This window comes from Hyla sarda, chromosome 8, assembly GCF_029499605.1.
Source record: "Hyla sarda isolate aHylSar1 chromosome 8, aHylSar1.hap1, whole genome shotgun sequence".
In the NCBI taxonomy this organism is placed as follows: domain Eukaryota; kingdom Metazoa; phylum Chordata; class Amphibia; order Anura; family Hylidae; genus Hyla; species Hyla sarda.
The window spans coordinates 114,598,194-114,616,281 of NC_079196.1; the positions used below are offsets into that span (position 1 = coordinate 114,598,194).

The 18,088-nt window shown below is 43.5% G+C and overlaps 10 pseudogenes; all 10 read left to right on the forward strand.

Moving 5' to 3' along the window:
• Positions 1 to 850: 850 nt before the first annotated feature.
• LOC130288445 (U2 spliceosomal RNA) lies at positions 851 to 1,117 on the forward strand (annotated as a pseudogene).
• A 1,463-nt stretch (positions 1,118 to 2,580) lies between these two features.
• On the forward strand, positions 2,581 to 2,844 carry LOC130286577 (U2 spliceosomal RNA; annotated as a pseudogene).
• A 1,461-nt stretch (positions 2,845 to 4,305) lies between these two features.
• On the forward strand, positions 4,306 to 4,569 carry LOC130286578 (U2 spliceosomal RNA; annotated as a pseudogene).
• A 1,469-nt stretch (positions 4,570 to 6,038) lies between these two features.
• Positions 6,039 to 6,302, forward strand: LOC130286579 (U2 spliceosomal RNA; annotated as a pseudogene).
• A 1,463-nt stretch (positions 6,303 to 7,765) lies between these two features.
• LOC130288009 (U2 spliceosomal RNA) lies at positions 7,766 to 8,030 on the forward strand (annotated as a pseudogene).
• Positions 8,031 to 9,497: 1,467 nt separating this feature from the next.
• LOC130286580 (U2 spliceosomal RNA) lies at positions 9,498 to 9,761 on the forward strand (annotated as a pseudogene).
• Positions 9,762 to 11,236: 1,475 nt separating this feature from the next.
• On the forward strand, positions 11,237 to 11,500 carry LOC130286581 (U2 spliceosomal RNA; annotated as a pseudogene).
• A 1,466-nt stretch (positions 11,501 to 12,966) lies between these two features.
• Positions 12,967 to 13,229, forward strand: LOC130288758 (U2 spliceosomal RNA; annotated as a pseudogene).
• Positions 13,230 to 14,700: 1,471 nt separating this feature from the next.
• On the forward strand, positions 14,701 to 14,964 carry LOC130289899 (U2 spliceosomal RNA; annotated as a pseudogene).
• Positions 14,965 to 16,426: 1,462 nt separating this feature from the next.
• LOC130288562 (U2 spliceosomal RNA) lies at positions 16,427 to 16,691 on the forward strand (annotated as a pseudogene).
• The last annotated feature ends 1,397 nt before the right edge of the window (positions 16,692 to 18,088 follow it).

Sequence of the window (18,088 nt, forward strand, 5' to 3'; positions counted from 1 at the left end):
GTGAGTGATTGAGTGAGTGAGTGAGTGAGTGAGAACAAATGAGTTAAAGCAAGTGAGTGAGAGAGATCGAATGAATGAAAGTCTGAATGACAGAAAGAAAAAAGGATGAAGAAAGAAGCATGAAGAAAAAAAAATGTATATGGAGTTGCTGACATGAGTGCAATCTACAAAGCCGTTGAGGCTGATCCTCATGGGAGGATTATTGCACCAGGACCCTTAGCACTTTTAAAATGCCATTCAATGCCACGGGCTAGATGTAAACTGCAGATGACCATGTTGTGGTAGTTACCATGGATACCCAAGTGATGTGTGAGCTAACACATAGGCCCAACAGATTCCAAGAAGGCCAGAATCACCAGCGGCACCACCATCGATTGTCAGGTCACCCGGATTCAGCAAATACCAGAGTCCAAAATGATGCAGGTTTATACTGTTAATTTTCAGTTTATCGTTACAGTTGGTGTTATTCCATGTCGGAAGGGACGCAGCTACAGCCAGTGGGGTAACTAGAGACAGGCAGGCAGCTATGTGCAACAAAGGTAGGCGTGTTGTTTTCATATGCAGATCTGAAATATTGTCTTATATGCAAGAGGAGGAGTGATGGGGGTTCAGGCAAAAGCCAGGCTATGGATTGCATTGCTAAATGCTCCATCAGAGTGCAATGGTCGCCTGTCCTTTTTTTAAGTGATGATGTGGGTTTAGCCTGTGCTGTATGTATGTATGGGTGGCTGACTGCCACCCACCCAGAAAGTGTATGGGAGGCTGGTTGGCTGCCAGCCTTCCTTCCATTCCTATGAGTAATGTGAGTGCTCATGAAGGGGACATGGTTGGGTCCACCCCTTTCCCGGTTATCCCCTCTAGGCCTTTTGGCTTAGATCAAGTGTAAAAAAAGAAAGGATCTTGCGACAGATCGCATCCTGAGGCACGTTTTTTTTTTTTGTGTGAATACTTGCACTTGGGTGACTTGTGAGCACATACTGATACATACGTTCCCTATCTGGGGACCATAAATTAAATGGATTTTTGAGAAAGGGAGCTGATTTGGAAGCTTGCTTCTGTCGCCCTATGCATTGACCCGATGTGGCAGTATCTTCGGGTAGTGAACAGTGCACCACCCCATTCCAGTGTTAAACAAGAAAGATTCTCATTTAATCCTCCGTGGGTGAGAATTTGAGTTTGAGAATTGGAGACCAAAATGATGAGTTGCACTGACTGGTTTATGAACGTCTATTCATTTAGCGTTTTAATGACCATGTTTGCACACTGATTGGTGTAAAAAAATAAAATAAAACTAAATAATAATAATCTAGCACACCTGTGCAGGTTTGACATGACATGACAGGTAGCTGTCTTGTGGGTGGTGCTGAATCCTGTTAAATGACATGAGGGTCTCATGCCTATACACAAGGGTGTGTCATTGCTGTTGCTTGACCATGCATTGGTTTCTGTGGTCAGTGAATGATAAAAACAAAATTTACCATCCATTGATGGATGGGAAATCCGCCATGAGGCATTTGTTTTTAGAAACTGCTGCTCACAACCAATGTTGCAATGGAGTGTCTCCATCTGCTGGTGGTATTGGAAAGGCATTAGTGCTATGACAGGGTCTGAAGAAGAAGAAGAAGAAGAAGACGGAAAAAAATATATATAAAAAGAAAAAGAGAGAGAGAGAGAGAGACTGACTTAGTGAGCGAGTGAGTGAGAGAGTGAGAGTGAGTGAGAGTGAATGAGTGAGTGATTGAGTGAGTGAGTGAGTGAGTGAGAACAAATGAGTTAAAGCAAGTGAGTGAGAGAGATCGAATGAATGAAAGTCTGAATGACAGAAAGAAAAAAGGATGAAGAAAGAAGCATGAAGAAAAAAAAATGTATATGGAGTTGCTGACATGAGTGCAATCTACAAAGCCGTTGAGGCTGATCCTCATGGGAGGATTATTGCACCAGGACCCTTAGCACTTTTAAAATGCCATTCAATGCCACGGGCTAGATGTAAACTGCAGATGACCATGTTGTGGTAGTTACCATGGATACCCAAGTGATGTGTGAGCTAACACATAGGCCCAACAGATTCCAAGAAGGCCAGAATCACCAGCGGCACCACCATCGATTGTCAGGTCACCCGGATTCAGCAAATACCAGAGTCCAAAATGATGCAGGTTTATACTGTTAATTTTCAGTTTATCGTTACAGTTGGTGTTATTCCATGTCGGAAGGGACGCAGCTACAGCCAGTGGGGTAACTAGAGACAGGCAGGCAGCTATGTGCAACAAAGGTAGGCGTGTTGTTTTCATATGCAGATCTGAAATATTGTCTTATATGCAAGAGGAGGAGTGATGGGGGTTCAGGCAAAAGCCAGGCTATGGATTGCATTGCTAAATGCTCCATCAGAGTGCAATGGTCGCCTGTCCTTTTTTTAAGTGATGATGTGGGTTTAGCCTGTGCTGTATGTATGTATGGGTGGCTGACTGCCACCCACCCAGAAAGTGTATGGGAGGCTGGTTGGCTGCCAGCCTTCCTTCCATTCCTATGAGTAATATGAGTGCTCATGAAGGGGACATGGTTGGGTCCACCCCTTTCCCGGTTATCCCCTCTAGGCCTTTTGGCTTAGATCAAGTGTAAAAAAAGAAAGGATCTTGCGACAGATCGCATCCTGAGGCACGTTTTTTTTTGTGTGAATACTTGCACTTGGGTGACTTGTGAGCACATACTGATACATACGTTCCCTATCTGGGGACCATAAATTAAATGGATTTTTGAGAAAGGGAGCTGATTTGGAAGCTTGCTTCTGTCGCCCTATGCATTGACCCGATGTGGCAGTATCTTCGGGTAGTGAACAGTGCACCACCCCATTCCAGTGTTAAACAAGAAAGATTCTCATTTAATCCTCCGTGGGTGAGAATTTGAGTTTGAGAATTGGAGACCAAAATGATGAGTTGCACTGACTGGTTTATGAACGTCTATTCATTTAGCGTTTTAATGACCATGTTTGCACACTGATTGGTGTAAAAAAATAAAATAAAACTAAATAATAATAATCTAGCACACCTGTGCAGGTTTGACATGACATGACAGGTAGCTGTCTTGTGGGTGGTGCTGAATCCTGTTAAATGACATGAGGGTCTCATGCCTATACACAAGGGTGTGTCATTGCTGTTGCTTGACCATGCATTGGTTTCTGTGGTCAGTGAATGATAAAAACAAAATTTACCATCCATTGATGGATGGGAAATCCGCCATGAGGCATTTGTTTTTAGAAACTGCTGCTCACAACCAATGTTGCAATGGAGTGTCTCCATCTGCTGGTGGTATTGGAAAGGCATTAGTGCTATGACAGGGTCTGAAGAAGAAGAAGAAGAAGAAGACGGAAAAAAATATATATAAAAAGAAAAAGAGAGAGAGAGACTGACTTAGTGAGCGAGTGAGTGAGAGAGTGAGAGTGAGTGAGAGTGAATGAGTGAGTGAGTGATTGAGTGAGTGAGTGAGTGAGTGAGAACAAATGAGTTAAAGCAAGTGAGTGAGAGAGATCGAATGAATGAAAGTCTGAATGACAGAAAGAAAAAAGGATGAAGAAAGAAGCATGAAGAAAAAAAAATGTATATGGAGTTGCTGACATGAGTGCAATCTACAAAGCCGTTGAGGCTGATCCTCATGGGAGGATTATTGCACCAGGACCCTTAGCACTTTTAAAATGCCATTCAATGCCACGGGCTAGATGTAAACTGCAGATGACCATGTTGTGGTAGTTACCATGGATACCCAAGTGATGTGTGAGCTAACACATAGGCCCAACAGATTCCAAGAAGGCCAGAATCACCAGCGGCACCACCATCGATTGTCAGGTCACCCGGATTCAGCAAATACCAGAGTCCAAAATGATGCAGGTTTATACTGTTAATTTTCAGTTTATCGTTACAGTTGGTGTTATTCCATGTCGGAAGGGACGCAGCTACAGCCAGTGGGGTAACTAGAGACAGGCAGGCAGCTATGTGCAACAAAGGTAGGCGTGTTGTTTTCATATGCAGATCTGAAATATTGTCTTATATGCAAGAGGAGGAGTGATGGGGGTTCAGGCAAAAGCCAGGCTATGGATTGCATTGCTAAATGCTCCATCAGAGTGCAATGGTCGCCTGTCCTTTTTTTAAGTGATGATGTGGGTTTAGCCTGTGCTGTATGTATGTATGGGTGGCTGACTGCCACCCACCCAGAAAGTGTATGGGAGGCTGGTTGGCTGCCAGCCTTCCTTCCATTCCTATGAGTAATGTGAGTGCTCATGAAGGGGACATGGTTGGGTCCACCCCTTTCCCGGTTATCCCCTCTAGGCCTTTTGGCTTAGATCAAGTGTAAAAAAAGAAAGGATCTTGCGACAGATCGCATCCTGAGGCACGTTTTTTTTTGTGTGAATACTTGCACTTGGGTGACTTGTGAGCACATACTGATACATACGTTCCCTATCTGGGGACCATAAATTAAATGGATTTTTGAGAAAGGGAGCTGATTTGGAAGCTTGCTTCTGTCGCCCTATGCATTGACCCGATGTGGCAGTATCTTCGGGTAGTGAACAGTGCACCACCCCATTCCAGTGTTAAACAAGAAAGATTCTCATTTAATCCTCCGTGGGTGAGAATTTGAGTTTGAGAATTGGAGACCAAAATGATGAGTTGCACTGACTGGTTTATGAACGTCTATTCATTTAGCGTTTTAATGACCATGTTTGCACACTGATTGGTGTAAAAAAATAAAATAAAACTAAATAATAATAATCTAGCACACCTGTGCAGGTTTGACATGACATGACAGGTAGCTGTCTTGTGGGTGGTGCTGAATCCTGTTAAATGACATGAGGGTCTCATGCCTATACACAAGGGTGTGTCATTGCTGTTGCTTGACCATGCATTGGTTTCTGTGGTCAGTGAATGATAAAAACTAAATTTACCATCCATTGATGGATGGGAAATCCGCCATGAGGCATTTGTTTTTAGAAACTGCTGCTCACAACCAATGTTGCAATGGAGTGTCTCCATCTGCTGGTGGTATTGGAAAGGCATTAGTGCTATGACAGGGTCTGAAGAAGAAGAAGAAGAAGAAGACGGAAAAAAAATATATATAAAAAGAAAAAGAGAGAGAGAGAGAGAGACTGACTTAGTGAGCGAGTGAGTGAGAGAGTGAGAGTGAGTGAGAGTGAATGAGTGAGTGAGTGATTGAGTGAGTGAGTGAGTGAGTGAGAACAAATGAGTTAAAGCAAGTGAGTGAGAGAGATCGAATGAATGAAAGTCTGAATGACAGAAAGAAAAAAGGATGAAGAAAGAAGCATGAAGAAAAAAAAAATGTATATGGAGTTGCTGACATGAGTGCAATCTACAAAGCCGTTGAGGCTGATCCTCATGGGAGGATTATTGCACCAGGACCCTTAGCACTTTTAAAATGCCATTCAATGCCACGGGCTAGATGTAAACTGCAGATGACCATGTTGTGGTAGTTACCATGGATACCCAAGTGATGTGTGAGCTAACACATAGGCCCAACAGATTCCAAGAAGGCCAGAATCACCAGCGGCACCACCATCGATTGTCAGGTCACCCGGATTCAGCAAATACCAGAGTCCAAAATGATGCAGGTTTATACTGTTAATTTTCAGTTTATCGTTACAGTTGGTGTTATTCCATGTCGGAAGGGACGCAGCTACAGCCAGTGGGGTAACTAGAGACAGGCAGGCAGCTATGTGCAACAAAGGTAGGCGTGTTGTTTTCATATGCAGATCTGAAATATTGTCTTATATGCAAGAGGAGGAGTGATGGGGGTTCAGGCAAAAGCCAGGCTATGGATTGCATTGCTAAATGCTCCATCAGAGTGCAATGGTCGCCTGTCCTTTTTTTAAGTGATGATGTGGGTTTAGCCTGTGCTGTATGTATGTATGGGTGGCTGACTGCCACCCACCCATAAAGTGTATGGGAGGCTGGTTGGCTGCCAGCCTTCCTTCCATTCCTATGAGTAATGTGAGTGCTCATGAAGGGGACATGGTTGGGTCCACCCCTTTCCCGGTTATCCCCTCTAGGCCTTTTGGCTTAGATCAAGTGTAAAAAAAGAAAGGATCTTGCGACAGATCGCATCCTGAGGCACGTTTTTTTTTGTGTGAATACTTGCACTTGGGTGACTTGTGAGCACATACTGATACATACGTTCCCTATCTGGGGACCATAAATTAAATGGATTTTTGAGAAAGGGAGCTGATTTGGAAGCTTGCTTCTGTCGCCCTATGCATTGACCCGATGTGGCAGTATCTTCGGGTAGTGAACAGTGCACCACCCCATTCCAGTGTTAAACAAGAAAGATTCTCATTTAATCCTCCGTGGGTGAGAATTTGAGTTTGAGAATTGGAGACCAAAATGATGAGTTGCACTGACTGGTTTATGAACGTCTATTCATTTAGCGTTTTAATGACCATGTTTGCACACTGATTGGTGTAAAAAAATAAAATAAAACTAAATAATAATAATCTAGCACACCTGTGCAGGTTTGACATGACATGACAGGTAGCTGTCTTGTGGGTGGTGCTGAATCCTGTTAAATGACATGAGGGTCTCATGCCTATACACAAGGGTGTGTCATTGCTGTTGCTTGACCATGCATTGGTTTCTGTGGTCAGTGAATGATAAAAACAAAATTTACCATCCATTGATGGATGGGAAATCCGCCATGAGGCATTTGTTTTTAGAAACTGCTGCTCACAACCAATGTTGCAATGGAGTGTCTCCATCTGCTGGTGGTATTGGAAAGGCATTAGTGCTATGACAGGGTCTGAAGAAGAAGAAGAAGAAGACGGAAAAAAATATATATAAAAAGAAAAAGAGAGAGAGAGAGAGAGACTGACTTAGTGAGCGAGTGAGTGAGAGAGTGAGAGTGAGTGAGAGTGAATGAGTGAGTGAGTGATTGAGTGAGTGAGTGAGTGAGTGAGAACAAATGAGTTAAAGCAAGTGAGTGAGAGAGATCGAATGAATGAAAGTCTGAATGACAGAAAGAAAAAAGGATGAAGAAAGAAGCATGAAGAAAAAAAATGTATATGGAGTTGCTGACATGAGTGCAATCTACAAAGCCGTTGAGGCTGATCCTCATGGGAGGATTATTGCACCAGGACCCTTAGCACTTTTAAAATGCCATTCAATGCCACGGGCTAGATGTAAACTGCAGATGACCATGTTGTGGTAGTTACCATGGATACCCAAGTGATGTGTGAGCTAACACATAGGCCCAACAGATTCCAAGAAGGCCAGAATCACCAGCGGCACCACCATCGATTGTCAGGTCACCCGGATTCAGCAAATACCAGAGTCCAAAATGATGCAGGTTTATACTGTTAATTTTCAGTTTATCGTTACAGTTGGTGTTATTCCATGTCGGAAGGGACGCAGCTACAGCCAGTGGGGTAACTAGAGACAGGCAGGCAGCTATGTGCAACAAAGGTAGGCGTGTTGTTTTCATATGCAGATCTGAAATATTGTCTTATATGCAAGAGGAGGAGTGATGGGGGTTCAGGCAAAAGCCAGGCTATGGATTGCATTGCTAAATGCTCCATCAGAGTGCAATGGTCGCCTGTCCTTTTTTTAAGTGATGATGTGGGTTTAGCCTGTGCTGTATGTATGTATGGGTGGCTGACTGCCACCCACCCAGAAAGTGTATGGGAGGCTGGTTGGCTGCCAGCCTTCCTTCCATTCCTATGAGTAATGTGAGTGCTCATGAAGGGGACATGGTTGGGTCCACCCCTTTCCCGGTTATCCCCTCTAGGCCTTTTGGCTTAGATCAAGTGTAAAAAAAGAAAGGATCTTGCGACAGATCGCATCCTGAGGCACGTTTTTTTTTTGTGTGAATACTTGCACTTGGGTGACTTGTGAGCACATACTGATACATACGTTCCCTATCTGGGGACCATAAATTAAATGGATTTTTGAGAAAGGGAGCTGATTTGGAAGCTTGCTTCTGTCGCCCTATGCATTGACCCGATGTGGCAGTATCTTCGGGTAGTGAACAGTGCACCACCCCATTCCAGTGTTAAACAAGAAAGATTCTCATTTAATCCTCCGTGGGTGAGAATTTGAGTTTGAGAATTGGAGACCAAAATGATGAGTTGCACTGACTGGTTTATGAACGTCTATTCATTTAGCGTTTTAATGACCATGTTTGCACACTGATTGGTGTAAAAAAATAAAATAAAACTAAATAATAATAATCTAGCACACCTGTGCAGGTTTGACATGACATGACAGGTAGCTGTCTTGTGGGTGGTGCTGAATCCTGTTAAATGACATGAGGGTCTCATGCCTATACACAAGGGTGTGTCATTGCTGTTGCTTGACCATGCATTGGTTTCTGTGGTCAGTGAATGATAAAAACTAAATTTACCATCCATTGATGGATGGGAAATCCGCCATGAGGCATTTGTTTTTAGAAACTGCTGCTCACAACCAATGTTGCAATGGAGTGTCTCCATCTGCTGGTGGTATTGGAAAGGCATTAGTGCTATGACAGGGTCTGAAGAAGAAGAAGAAGAAGAAGACGGAAAAAAATATATATAAAAAGAAAAAGAGAGAGAGAGAGAGAGACTGACTTAGTGAGCGAGTGAGTGAGAGAGTGAGAGTGAGTGAGAGTGAATGAGTGAGTGAGTGATTGAGTGAGTGAGTGAGTGAGTGAGAACAAATGAGTTAAAGCAAGTGAGTGAGAGAGATCGAATGAATGAAAGTCTGAATGACAGAAAGAAAAAAGGATGAAGAAAGAAGCATGAAGAAAAAAAAATGTATATGGAGTTGCTGACATGAGTGCAATCTACAAAGCCGTTGAGGCTGATCCTCATGGGAGGATTATTGCACCAGGACCCTTAGCACTTTTAAAATGCCATTCAATGCCACGGGCTAGATGTAAACTGCAGATGACCATGTTGTGGTAGTTACCATGGATACCCAAGTGATGTGTGAGCTAACACATAGGCCCAACAGATTCCAAGAAGGCCAGAATCACCAGCGGCACCACCATCGATTGTCAGGTCACCCGGATTCAGCAAATACCAGAGTCCAAAATGATGCAGGTTTATACTGTTAATTTTCAGTTTATCGTTACAGTTGGTGTTATTCCATGTCGGAAGGGACGCAGCTACAGCCAGTGGGGTAACTAGAGACAGGCAGGCAGCTATGTGCAACAAAGGTAGGCGTGTTGTTTTCATATGCAGATCTGAAATATTGTCTTATATGCAAGAGGAGGAGTGATGGGGGTTCAGGCAAAAGCCAGGCTATGGATTGCATTGCTAAATGCTCCATCAGAGTGCAATGGTCGCCTGTCCTTTTTTTAAGTGATGATGTGGGTTTAGCCTGTGCTGTATGTATGTATGGGTGGCTGACTGCCACCCACCCAGAAAGTGTATGGGAGGCTGGTTGGCTGCCAGCCTTCCTTCCATTCCTATGAGTAATGTGAGTGCTCATGAAGGGGACATGGTTGGGTCCACCCCTTTCCCGGTTATCCCCTCTAGGCCTTTTGGCTTAGATCAAGTGTAAAAAAAGAAAGGATCTTGCGACAGATCGCATCCTGAGGCACGTTTTTTTTTGTGTGAATACTTGCACTTGGGTGACTTGTGAGCACATACTGATACATACGTTCCCTATCTGGGGACCATAAATTAAATGGATTTTTGAGAAAGGGAGCTGATTTGGAAGCTTGCTTCTGTCGCCCTATGCATTGACCCGATGTGGCAGTATCTTCGGGTAGTGAACAGTGCACCACCCCATTCCAGTGTTAAACAAGAAAGATTCTCATTTAATCCTCCGTGGGTGAGAATTTGAGTTTGAGAATTGGAGACCAAAATGATGAGTTGCACTGACTGGTTTATGAACGTCTATTCATTTAGCGTTTTAATGACCATGTTTGCACACTGATTGGTGTAAAAAAATAAAATAAAACTAAATAATAATAATCTAGCACACCTGTGCAGGTTTGACATGACATGACAGGTAGCTGTCTTGTGGGTGGTGCTGAATCCTGTTAAATGACATGAGGGTCTCATGCCTATACACAAGGGTGTGTCATTGCTGTTGCTTGACCATGCATTGGTTTCTGTGGTCAGTGAATGATAAAAACAAAATTTACCATCCATTGATGGATGGGAAATCCGCCATGAGGCATTTGTTTTTAGAAACTGCTGCTCACAACCAATGTTGCAATGGAGTGTCTCCATCTGCTGGTGGTATTGGAAAGGCATTAGTGCTATGACAGGGTCTGAAGAAGAAGAAGAAGAAGAAGAAGAAGAAGAAGACGGAAAAAAATATATATAAAAAGAAAAAGAGAGAGAGAGAGAGAGACTGACTTAGTGAGCGAGTGAGTGAGAGAGTGAGAGTGAGTGAGAGTGAATGAGTGAGTGAGTGATTGAGTGAGTGAGTGAGTGAGAACAAATGAGTTAAAGCAAGTGAGTGAGAGAGATCGAATGAATGAAAGTCTGAATGACAGAAAGAAAAAAGGATGAAGAAAGAAGCATGAAGAAAAAAAAATGTATATGGAGTTGCTGACATGAGTGCAATCTACAAAGCCGTTGAGGCTGATCCTCATGGGAGGATTATTGCACCAGGACCCTTAGCACTTTTAAAATGCCATTCAATGCCACGGGCTAGATGTAAACTGCAGATGACCATGTTGTGGTAGTTACCATGGATACCCAAGTGATGTGTGAGCTAACACATAGGCCCAACAGATTCCAAGAAGGCCAGAATCACCAGCGGCACCACCATCGATTGTCAGGTCACCCGGATTCAGCAAATACCAGAGTCCAAAATGATGCAGGTTTATACTGTTAATTTTCAGTTTATCGTTACAGTTGGTGTTATTCCATGTCGGAAGGGACGCAGCTACAGCCAGTGGGGTAACTAGAGACAGGCAGGCAGCTATGTGCAACAAAGGTAGGCGTGTTGTTTTCATATGCAGATCTGAAATATTGTCTTATATGCAAGAGGAGGAGTGATGGGGGTTCAGGCAAAAGCCAGGCTATGGATTGCATTGCTAAATGCTCCATCAGAGTGCAATGGTCGCCTGTCCTTTTTTTAAGTGATGATGTGGGTTTAGCCTGTGCTGTATGTATGTATGGGTGGCTGACTGCCACCCACCCAGAAAGTGTATGGGAGGCTGGTTGGCTGCCAGCCTTCCTTCCATTCCTATGAGTAATGTGAGTGCTCATGAAGGGGACATGGTTGGGTCCACCCCTTTCCCGGTTATCCCCTCTAGGCCTTTTGGCTTAGATCAAGTGTAAAAAAAGAAAGGATCTTGCGACAGATCGCATCCTGAGGCACGTTTTTTTTTGTGTGAATACTTGCACTTGGGTGACTTGTGAGCACATACTGATACATACGTTCCCTATCTGGGGACCATAAATTAAATGGATTTTTGAGAAAGGGAGCTGATTTGGAAGCTTGCTTCTGTCGCCCTATGCATTGACCCGATGTGGCAGTATCTTCGGGTAGTGAACAGTGCACCACCCCATTCCAGTGTTAAACAAGAAAGATTCTCATTTAATCCTCCGTGGGTGAGAATTTGAGTTTGAGAATTGGAGACCAAAATGATGAGTTGCACTGACTGGTTTATGAACGTCTATTCATTTAGCGTTTTAATGACCATGTTTGCACACTGATTGGTGTAAAAAAATAAAATAAAACTAAATAATAATAATCTAGCACACCTGTGCAGGTTTGACATGACATGACAGGTAGCTGTCTTGTGGGTGGTGCTGAATCCTGTTAAATGACATGAGGGTCTCATGCCTATACACAAGGGTGTGTCATTGCTGTTGCTTGACCATGCATTGGTTTCTGTGGTCAGTGAATGATAAAAACAAAATTTACCATCCATTGATGGATGGGAAATCCGCCATGAGGCATTTGTTTTTAGAAACTGCTGCTCACAACCAATGTTGCAATGGAGTGTCTCCATCTGCTGGTGGTATTGGAAAGGCATTAGTGCTATGACAGGGTCTGAAGAAGAAGAAGAAGAAGAAGAAGACGGAAAAAAATATATATAAAAAGAAAAAGAGAGAGAGAGAGAGAGACTGACTTAGTGAGCGAGTGAGTGAGAGAGTGAGAGTGAGTGAGAGTGAATGAGTGAGTGAGTGATTGAGTGAGTGAGTGAGTGAGAACAAATGAGTTAAAGCAAGTGAGTGAGAGAGATCGAATGAATGAAAGTCTGAATGACAGAAAGAAAAAAGGATGAAGAAAGAAGCATGAAGAAAAAAAAATGTATATGGAGTTGCTGACATGAGTGCAATCTACAAAGCCGTTGAGGCTGATCCTCATGGGAGGATTATTGCACCAGGACCCTTAGCACTTTTAAAATGCCATTCAATGCCACGGGCTAGATGTAAACTGCAGATGACCATGTTGTGGTAGTTACCATGGATACCCAAGTGATGTGTGAGCTAACACATAGGCCCAACAGATTCCAAGAAGGCCAGAATCACCAGCGGCACCACCATCGATTGTCAGGTCACCCGGATTCAGCAAATACCAGAGTCCAAAATGATGCAGGTTTATACTGTTAATTTTCAGTTTATCGTTACAGTTGGTGTTATTCCATGTCGGAAGGGACGCAGCTACAGCCAGTGGGGTAACTAGAGACAGGCAGGCAGCTATGTGCAACAAAGGTAGGCGTGTTGTTTTCATATGCAGATCTGAAATATTGTCTTATATGCAAGAGGAGGAGTGATGGGGGTTCAGGCAAAAGCCAGGCTATGGACTGCATTGCTAAATGCTCCATCAGAGTGCAATGGTCGCCTGTCCTTTTTTTAAGTGATGATGTGGGTTTAGCCTGTGCTGTATGTATGTATGGGTGGCTGACTGCCACCCACCCAGAAAGTGTATGGGAGGCTGGTTGGCTGCCAGCCTTCCTTCCATTCCTATGAGTAATGTGAGTGCTCATGAAGGGGACATGGTTGGGTCCACCCCTTTCCCGGTTATCCCCTCTAGGCCTTTTGGCTTAGATCAAGTGTAAAAAAAGAAAGGATCTTGCGACAGATCGCATCCTGAGGCACGTTTTTTTTGTGTGAATACTTGCACTTGGGTGACTTGTGAGCACATACTGATACATACGTTCCCTATCTGGGGACCATAAATTAAATGGATTTTTGAGAAAGGGAGCTGATTTGGAAGCTTGCTTCTGTCGCCCTATGCATTGACCCGATGTGGCAGTATCTTCGGGTAGTGAACAGTGCACCACCCCATTCCAGTGTTAAACAAGAAAGATTCTCATTTAATCCTCCGTGGGTGAGAATTTGAGTTTGAGAATTGGAGACCAAAATGATGAGTTGCACTGACTGGTTTATGAACGTCTATTCATTTAGCGTTTTAATGACCATGTTTGCACACTGATTGGTGTAAAAAAATAAAATAAAACTAAATAATAATAATCTAGCACACCTGTGCAGGTTTGACATGACATGACAGGTAGCTGTCTTGTGGGTGGTGCTGAATCCTGTTAAATGACATGAGGGTCTCATGCCTATACACAAGGGTGTGTCATTGCTGTTGCTTGACCATGCATTGGTTTCTGTGGTCAGTGAATGATAAAAACAAAATTTACCATCCATTGATGGATGGGAAATCCGCCATGAGGCATTTGTTTTTAGAAACTGCTGCTCACAACCAATGTTGCAATGGAGTGTCTCCATCTGCTGGTGGTATTGGAAAGGCATTAGTGCTATGACAGGGTCTGAAGAAGAAGAAGAAGAAGAAGACGGAAAAAAATATATATAAAAAGAAAAAGAGAGAGAGAGAGAGAGACTGACTTAGTGAGCGAGTGAGTGAGAGAGTGAGAGTGAGTGAGAGTGAATGAGTGAGTGAGTGATTGAGTGAGTGAGTGAGTGAGTGAGTGAGAACAAATGAGTTAAAGCAAGTGAGTGAGAGAGATCGAATGAATGAAAGTCTGAATGACAGAAAGAAAAAAGGATGAAGAAAGAAGCATGAAGAAAAAAAAATGTATATGGAGTTGCTGACATGAGTGCAATCTACAAAGCCGTTGAGGCTGATCCTCATGGGAGGATTATTGCACCAGGACCCTTAGCACTTTTAAAATGCCATTCAATGCCACGGGCTAGATGTAAACTGCAGATGACCATGTTGTGGTAGTTACCATGGATACCCAAGTGATGTGTGAGCTAACACATAGGCCCAACAGATTCCAAGAAGGCCAGAATCACCAGCGGCACCACCATCGATTGTCAGGTCACCCGGATTCAGCAAATACCAGAGTCCAAAATGATGCAGGTTTATACTGTTAATTTTCAGTTTATCGTTACAGTTGGTGTTATTCCATGTCGGAAGGGACGCAGCTACAGCCAGTGGGGTAACTAGAGACAGGCAGGCAGCTATGTGCAACAAAGGTAGGCGTGTTGTTTTCATATGCAGATCTGAAATATTGTCTTATATGCAAGAGGAGGAGTGATGGGGGTTCAGGCAAAAGCCAGGCTATGGATTGCATTGCTAAATGCTCCATCAGAGTGCAATGGTCGCCTGTCCTTTTTTTAAGTGATGATGTGGGTTTAGCCTGTGCTGTATGTATGTATGGGTGGCTGACTGCCACCCACCCAGAAAGTGTATGGGAGGCTGGTTGGCTGCCAGCCTTCCTTCCATTCCTATGAGTAATGTGAGTGCTCATGAAGGGGACATGGTTGGGTCCACCCCTTTCCCGGTTATCCCCTCTAGTCCTTTTGGCTTAGATCAAGTGTAAAAAAAGAAAGGATCTTGCGACAGATCGCATCCTGAGGCACGTTTTTTTTTGTGTGAATACTTGCACTTGGGTGACTTGTGAGCACATACTGATACATACGTTCCCTATCTGGGGACCATAAATTAAATGGATTTTTGAGAAAGGGAGCTGATTTGGAAGCTTGCTTCTGTCGCCCTATGCATTGACCCGATGTGGCAGTATCTTCGGGTAGTGAACAGTGCACCACCCCATTCCAGTGTTAAACAAGAAAGATTCTCATTTAATCCTCCGTGGGTGAGAATTTGAGTTTGAGAATTGGAGACCAAAATGATGAGTTGCACTGACTGGTTTATGAACGTCTATTCATTTAGCGTTTTAATGACCATGTTTGCACACTGATTGGTGTAAAAAAATAAAATAAAACTAAATAATAATAATCTAGCACACCTGTGCAGGTTTGACATGACATGACAGGTAGCTGTCTTGTGGGTGGTGCTGAATCCTGTTAAATGACATGAGGGTATCATGCCTATACACAAGGGTGTGTCATTGCTGTTGCTTGACCATGCATTGGTTTCTGTGGTCAGTGAATGATAAAAACAAAATTTACCATCCATTGATGGATGGGAAATCCGCCATGAGGCATTTGTTTTTAGAAACTGCTGCTCACAACCAATGTTGCAATGGAGTGTCTCCATCTGCTGGTGGTATTGGAAAGGCATTAGTGCTATGACAGGGTCTGAAGAAGAAGAAGAAGAAGACGGAAAAAAATATATATAAAAAGAAAAAGAGAGAGAGAGAGAGAGACTGACTTAGTGAGCGAGTGAGTGAGAGAGTGAGTGAGAGTGAATGAGTGAGTGAGTGATTGAGTGAGTGAGTGAGTGAGTGAGTGAGAACAAATGAGTTAAAGCAAGTGAGTGAGAGAGATCGAATGAATGAAAGTCTGAATGACAGAAAGAAAAAAGGATGAAGAAAGAAGCATGAAGAAAAAAAAATGTATATGGAGTTGCTGACATGAGTGCAATCTACAAAGCCGTTGAGGCTGATCCTCATGGGAGGATTATTGCACCCGGACCCTTAGCACTTTTAAAATGCCATTCAATGCCACGGGCTAGATGTAAACTGCAGATGACCATGTTGTGGTAGTTACCATGGATACCCAAGTGATGTGTGAGCTAACACATAGGCCCAACAGATTCCAAGAAGGCCAGAATCACCAGCGGCACCACCATCGATTGTCAGGTCACCCGGATTCAGCAAATACCAGAGTCCAAAATGATGCAGGTTTATACTGTTAATTTTCAGTTTATCGTTACAGTTGGTGTTATTCCATGTCGGAAGGGACGCAGCTACAGCCAGTGGGGTAACTAGAGACAGGCAGGCAGCTATGTGCAACAAAGGTAGGCGTGTTGTTTTCATATGCAGATCTGAAATATTGTCTTATATGCAAGAGGAGGAGTGATGGGGGTTCAGGCAAAAGCCAGGCTATGGATTGCATTGCTAAATGCTCCATCAGAGTGCAATGGTCGCCTGTCCTTTTTTTAAGTGATGATGTGGGTTTAGCCTGTGCTGTATGTATGTATGGGTGGCTGACTGCCACCCACCCAGAAAGTGTATGGGAGGCTGGTTGGCTGCCAGCCTTCCTTCCATTCCTATGAGTAATGTGAGTGCTCATGAAGGGGACATGGTTGGGTCCACCCCTTTCCCGGTTATCCCCTCTAGGCCTTTTGGCTTAGATCAAGTGTAAAAAAAAGAAAGGATCTTGCGACAGATCGCATCCTGAGGCACGTTTTTTTTTGTGTGAATACTTGCACTTGGGTGACTTGTGAGCACATACTGATACATACGTTCCCTATCTGGGGACCATAAATTAAATGGATTTTTGAGAAAGGGAGCTGATTTGGAAGCTTGCTTCTGTCGCCCTATGCATTGACCCGATGTGGCAGTATCTTCGGGTAGTGAACAGTGCACCACCCCATTCCAGTGTTAAACAAGAAAGATTCTCATTTAATCCTCCGTGGGTGAGAATTTGAGTTTGAGAATTGGAGACCAAAATGATGAGTTGCACTGACTGGTTTATGAACGTCTATTCATTTAGCGTTTTAATGACCATGTTTGCACACTGATTGGTGTAAAAAAATAAAATAAAACTAAATAATAATAATCTAGCACACCTGTGCAGGTTTGACATGACATGACAGGTAGCTGTCTTGTGGGTGGTGCTGAATCCTGTTAAATGACATGAGGGTCTCATGCCTATACACAAGGGTGTGTCATTGCTGTTGCTTGACCATGCATTGGTTTCTGTGGTCAGTGAATGATAAAAACAAAATTTACCATCCATTGATGGATGGGAAATCCGCCATGAGGCATTTGTTTTTAGAAACTGCTGCTCACAACCAATGTTGCAATGGAGTGTCTCCATCTGCTGGTGGTATTGGAAAGGCATTAGTGCTATGACAGGGTCTGAAGAAGAAGAAGAAGAAGACGGAAAAAAATATATATAAAAAGAAAAAGAGAGAGAGAGAGAGAGACTGACTTAGTGAGCGAGTGAGTGAGAGAGTGAGAGTGAGTGAGAGTGAATGAGTGAGTGAGTGATTGAGTGAGTGAGTGAGTGAGTGAGAACAAATGAGTTAAAGCAAGTGAGTGAGAGAGATCGAATGAATGAAAGTCTGAATGACAGAAAGAAAAAAGGATGAAGAAAGAAGCATGAAGAAAAAAAAATGTATATGGAGTTGCTGACATGAGTGCAATCTACAAAGCCGTTGAGGCTGATCCTCATGGGAGGATTATTGCACCAGGACCCTTAGCACTTTTAAAATGCCATTCAATGCCACGGGCTAGATGTAAACTGCAGATGACCATGTTGTGGTAGTTACCATGGATACCCAAGTGATGTGTGAGCTAACACATAGGCCCAACAGATTCCAAGAAGGCCAGAATCACCAGCGGCACCACCATCGATTGTCAGGTCACCCGGATTCAGCAAATACCAGAGTCCAAAATGATGCAGGTTTATACTGTTAATTTTCAGTTTATCGTTACAGTTGGTGTTATTCCATGTCGGAAGGGACGCAGCTACAGCCAGTGGGGTAACTAGAGACAGGCAGGCAGCTATGTGCAACAAAGGTAGGCGTGTTGTTTTCATATGCAGATCTGAAATATTGTCTTATATGCAAGAGGAGGAGTGATGGGGGTTCAGGCAAAAGCCAGGCTATGGACTGCATTGCTAAATGCTCCATCAGAGTGCAATGGTCGCCTGTCCTTTTTTTAAGTGATGATGTGGGTTTAGCCTGTGCTGTATGTATGTATGGGTGGCTGACTGCCACCCACCCAGAAAGTGTATGGGAGGCTGGTTGGCTGCCAGCCTTCC